General features: G+C 35.5%; 1 pseudogene; it reads left to right on the top strand.

Annotated features, from left to right (window-relative positions):
* The first annotated feature begins 1057 nt into the window (after window positions 1-1057).
* LOC150021275 (RNA-binding Raly-like protein) overlaps window positions 1058-6000 on the top strand; it is a 93589-nt pseudogene continuing 88646 nt past the window's right edge.

Genomic DNA, 6000 nt, shown 5'->3' with positions numbered 1-6000 from the left:
ATCTTTCATGATCCTAATAGCTGTATTTCACCTTCTGTATATTTACCTGTTGAATACCTTTTAATTTTTTTCTAATTATGTACATAAATTTTTCAATTATGTGCTGTCCTTATACCAGGATAGAAACAGCACGTAACTGCCAAGAGAAAGGCAAGCTGATTTGATATCATTTTTTGAGAGCAAATAAAACCTAAATATTGGGAAAAGAAAAACTTGAAATTTGATTAAGAATTGGAGGGCTTTAAGTGACACTCCAGTGCCTTGGACTGGGGTTTCACGAAGTTGGCAAGGGAATTGAGTTTTCCCATGCTCAGGCTTAAGATGGCGAGAATAAAGCTATTTTTATCCTCTAAGCAACAGCTTTCCTCTGCCAAATTTCCCAAGACACATACAATGAGAGCATCCATCCCAGAATGATTAATGCAAATTTAGTAATTGTTCACATGGATCATTTCTCTGTCACCCATTTTATCCATAGAAGTGTGCCTTTCTCTCCATGTATGAATTACTCATGTTTTGTACCATTCACCTGTTGCTGGGGGCATGAAACAAATTAGTTCTTTGTATGAGGCTGCAGAAAGAAGAAATTATCACATTTGTGGCTGGTACCCACTATTAAGCCTAGCATGCAATTATCTGAATCAGAATGATTATAGTCACAGAGTCAGATGTTCCCTGGGTATCAGAAGGATAGCATATGAGGTCAGATTCACAGCTGCACAGTCTTTTGAAGGGAAGATAGGTGGGAGGCTATAGGCCTCTGTTAAAGAAGATAAATTTTTGGCAGCAAAGACACATTTCAGAACAAGCCAATGAGACCTCAGGGGTTCTTGCTCTTGTAATATCTTAAGTGAAATGAGTGCAAGTGCAAGATTTTGACTTGAGAGCCCTGGGGAAGCCAGTCAGAAAAAGAAGTATCGTGTTGCCAGTCTCACAGTGTGAACTCCCCCAAAGCATTTCATATAAGACCCTCAAACTTAATCAACCAATATGGCTCAGCGGAGTAAACGAGACAGCCCCTCAGCCTTGTGGGATCCCTTTCAAGTTTCCGGGGATCATGGATGCCTGCTTAATAGGCCCTTTCTGGAAACTACTAGATCCTGTTCAGAGGGCACCAATCAACCCAAGACTGTATTCAATCAGAGCTTTAGTTGACAGTGTAAGGTAGGTAGGGTAGCCATAGTAAGGTATGGGCCCCCTCCAAGAAGCCATTTGCTGCTTAAACATCCCTCTGCTTTCTGACACTCCCACATACTAACCGGAGAGGCTCTATGTCCACTCTACACCCTACTGCCATGTCACACCGGATGTATCTTGTACATCACAGGCTGTCAAGCAGATTTCCTAAAACAAACATGATCTTTTAAGTGCCTGTAAATGGTGGTAGGTTAAAATAATCACTTTTTCCATATTGAGAATTGGAAGAAAATGGTACAAACAACATATAGCTAGTTAAAAGTGCCACCAAATGATGTTAGCTACAGAGACTACAGTGACCTAATACATCCCTTTCTCAAATGCTTAGCAACTATACTTTTTGAAAAGCAATTAATTTGAAACTCCACTTCTAAGGAAACTTGACTCTTTTTTTCTTACTTTAGGATAAATTGGGAGGAAAAAACCAATAACTACAACAAAACACAACATACAAAAATAGAAGGCTTCTGTTGATAGGACTGTAGGGGAAAATTGTCAAAAGCATTCAATGGACAAAGAACAATAATTACTGAGCGTCCTGGGTAGCATATTTTCCTGGCTTTCTGATTCTATTTGGTCCTGCTGCTTTCATCCTCTCTGAGATATTTACCAATGCAAATAATTCTTGTCTCTAGAAATAAAAATAAGTTTTGTCCAGTAGGATGCAACCAATTATTATCCCTTGGATATTATTTAAATTCACATCTATTTTCCTGTTTATTTCAACATTCATGATTGCCTTTACATGTGTGAGTTGTTTGAATTCTCCTTTGAACCAGTTGTAATATCTTCCTGGTTCCCCTCATTAATTAATTAGTTAAATAAAATTTTGGGCACATATTCATTTTATATTTCTATATGAGTTAAGAAATTCACTTTAAATATATATCCTTTATTAACATCACTTCAGAAGAGTTTTTTAAAATATTATTTTCATTTTTAAATTACAGTTAACATAGAATATTGTATGAATTTCAGGTGTAAAACCCTGTGATCAGACTTTTATAAGTAACTTACAAAATAATCACCTTATCTAGTACCCATCTGACACTATATATAGTTATTACAATATTATTGACTATAGTATGTTGCACTTTACATGCCTATGACTATTCTGTAACTATCAATTTGTGCCTCTGAATCCAGGGGATTATTATTTTTTTTTTTAATTAATACTGATGAAGTCAATGTGTAATGTTTTCCTCCAAAAAACAATAGCCACTCTGATCCATAAGAGATAATGAACAACAAGTAACTTTGGAGACTGGTTTGAAAAACATATGTCCATTAATGCAACTAAACTATCAAAGTGCCTTAATAGAAATAAAAACATATTGCAGTCATCTTATGTTTATCAAATGAACTTGCAAGAAATAAAATGTTGGTTTTTCTTTTGTTCATTATTTTTTTGCATTGATTCAAATAAAAAGTTATGCTGAATCTCTTTCAAAGTCATTTTAGATTGAAGGCACAGGTGTTGAGATGAAGTTTAAAACCATTGCGTGGCAAAGATACAGTATCAGATGTTTTTTATTTTCCCCTTAACCATTCAAGATATAAGGAGTAGCTCAGAAAAGAATCTCCATGATTTCTCCTAATCAAGTATTTGTATGCTTTGATGCAACTTCACTGTTATGAATATTGTAATAGAACAAAAAGAAAAACAAATGAATTTAGGAGAGCATCGAGTGGGCTCTTTAGAATGGCTGTCTTCATGGTGGCTTACATATCCTCTAGTAGCTATTTTTGACTAACTGCCAAGGAAAAACCTGATTCAGTTACTGCAACTTAGATCGTATTTTTGAAGTTTATATCATAACAAAATACTCACTTTACTGGGACTTACGTGAAGGCTTGAATTCACAAATCAAAAGTGTTCAGGAATCTGGCGTCCCCTAAAGGCTTTTCTCCTTCTCTCTTGGTAGTTTTTTTGTTTTGTCTTTATCCATAAAATATAGTGTCCATTAATAAACCATAATGTATACTTCTTAAAACAAAAGTATATGCCCTTCATTTTCTTTCTCTTTCTTTCTTTCTTTCTTTCTTTCTTTCTTTCTTTCTTTCTTTCTTTCTTTCTTTCTTTCTTTCTTTCTTTCTTTCTTTCTTTCTCTCTCTCTCTCAACATAATCAGTCGTCGTCGGCAGCTGTCCGACTCGAGAGATGATGGTGTAGCTTCTTAAGAGTCTATCTGCACTGCCAAGAATGGCTGTGCAGTCCGACTCGGGAGTGACACGGTATCTGTCTCCTCCCGTGTTGAATCGACATCTTGCGATGACGCTGGAGTGTCCTCTCCAGTGAAGCTGAAGCTACAGAGCCTGGGCAGGGTGATATGGAGGGTCTGCTGTTGCCCATGCAGCAGACCCCCCCCTCTCTTCGCAGCTGAAGGGTCCAAGGGAAAGACGGAGTCAATACAGCTTGGCTTCAGGTGCGCCGCAGGAGTTGCCGGTGTTGACTACAACGTCAAACCGCCTTAGGGACTCCGGCTCCGGATTTTCTGTTGGGGTTTACTCCCTTAGCCTTTCCCCTGAAGAGGTATGCCGCAAGGCAGCGGAGGTTTTTTGGAATCAGAGTTTTCCTTCTCTGATGTGCCCTGACTGGAAGATCGAACCAGCGACATTTAGCTCGCAGGCTGACGCTCAATCCACTGAGCCAAACCAGCCAGGGGGAACATAATCAGTAGTTTGGGAATAAGAAATAAGAATGGAAACTCACGTTGTTCTGATATGAAAAGTAATGTGATGACTCAAACTTGCATTGCAATACCTGATATTTAACTTCAAAACCTCATTTTCTGAGATGCTTGATAAAACTTGGGTTAAAGGTAATACATTTACCCCCAAATCATTGGCTTTATAAGGAAATATACCAGAATATAACATACTATTGAATACTTGACATTGGCTATTCCTTCCAGCTTTGTATTGATACATAATGAAAAAGTGGGAAGGGGACAAAAGAAAGATCACTAGTTAGAATTGTATCTCTATGAGAAATTTAGAGCCAGAATCTGCCTGTTGTCTGTGCTATGGTCTTACATTTTTCTTGGCCAAAGATTAGGAGAGTTCTCTTTAATTTAACTGTAGTATTGTAACATGGAAATAAGGAACAAACTGACAGTGACCAGAGGGGAGGGAGGGATAATGGGGGAAAGAAAGGGAAGGATCTAACCAAGGAACAAGTATAGAGGACCCACGGACATGGAATACAGGGTAGGGATTGGCTGTGGTAGAGGGAGTGGGCAGGGCAGGGGAGAGCAATGGGGGATAAATTGGGGCAAGTATAATTAAACAACAATAAAATAAAATAAGTGAGAAAAAAGACTTCCTACATGATAGCCTAAAGTTAATTTACAAACTTCTGTACCTTCAAATCTTTATACACACTGTACTTCGATGAAACTAGACTATGATCTGATCTCAGAACATGTGTAATGCTTTGCTTTGCAAAAACCTTGGATTGCTCTCTACATTTATGTAAAAATGTTTTCCATTTTGTAATACAGTGCTTCTTAACCTTTTCTTAAAAGTATATTTTATTGATTATGCTGTTACAGTTTTCCCAATTTCTTTTCCCTTTGATTTCCTCCTTAACCTTTTTGTGGTGAAGGGCTATATTTCTTTTTTTGTTTGTTTGCTTATTTTAAGTTCTTATTCCTAGTCCCACACTGTAATATAAAAACATAAATTGCTATAAATATAAGATAAATATAAAATCTAAACTCTGATTCATTATTATTATTATTTTATTCAAAACACATTTTCAAATGGCTATAAAAGTTTTAAAGCCTTTGAATCTCTGTATCTTCATAGGTCAGTGACAAAAATTTTAATGATTCAAGGCAGTGAACATTTGTTGGGGTGAAAAAGCAGAGCACTGTTTTTCTCATAAATTCTGTCTGCTCAAATTATTTTTCCGTATATCTCTAAATAAAAGTGATCTAACTTTTATTTTAAAAAATAGTATAATAATTCACTTAATATCTATTGTATTTGAGTTCTTAAATAATTATATTTCCTTTTGAGAAAAAGTCCTTCCCAAACTCCAACACTAAATGTTCAAGTAAACATTTGTTGTAGGAATCTTTGAAATTCCTTCTACAAAAATGATTCCAAGTAAATCAAATACAAGGATTTGAATATCTACTATGATTAACAATATTCCCAAATTTATCGAACTCCTTTAACAGTCCTGCTGTACCTCCCCATTTTACTTTGAGCTCAGGTAGACATGGCTTTCCTTTCATTTATTAAATGTTTACTTTATATTTCCTTTGTCATCTATGTTTGCCAAATGTAAAGGCTCATAGCCTTTCTTGACCTCTTTCTAATCTCATCCATATTCAGTAAGTTATCCATCATTATGGATTTAATTTCTCAGTATTTCTTACATCTGCACCTCCTATTCATCTTCATTGACCATATCTTGGTTCTGAGTATTATTTAAACTTAGAGGTGTACAATAGCCTTTATTTTTTTATCATTATATAACATATGTAATTACACACATTATGTATGTATGTATATAACTGCATATGTATATATGTAATGGCTTTACCTTTCTTTAGAAGACTTTTTGCCAATTTTTAAAAATTTCTTTTGAATTTCAAAATAAACTCAACACTGATAACATCAAAAAGTCAAAGTGAATTGTAGAGATTAGGTGGAATTATTCAAGCATAAAAGGATTCAGCTCTCTACCAATCCATTATTGTGAGGTTTCTTATTTCATTTTTTTTAACAAATGGAAAACCTTCTCACAATTATGTAAGTTTATTATTAAATTCATGATAAAATAAAGAGCAGA

Source organism: Furipterus horrens, unplaced genomic scaffold (genome assembly GCF_987537825.1).
Source record: "Furipterus horrens unplaced genomic scaffold, mFurHor1.1.pri manual_scaffold_1, whole genome shotgun sequence".
Lineage (NCBI taxonomy): Eukaryota > Metazoa > Chordata > Mammalia > Chiroptera > Furipteridae > Furipterus > Furipterus horrens.
Note: the sequence above shows the minus strand (reverse complement) of the source record. Positions and strands in the feature narration are given on the sequence as shown.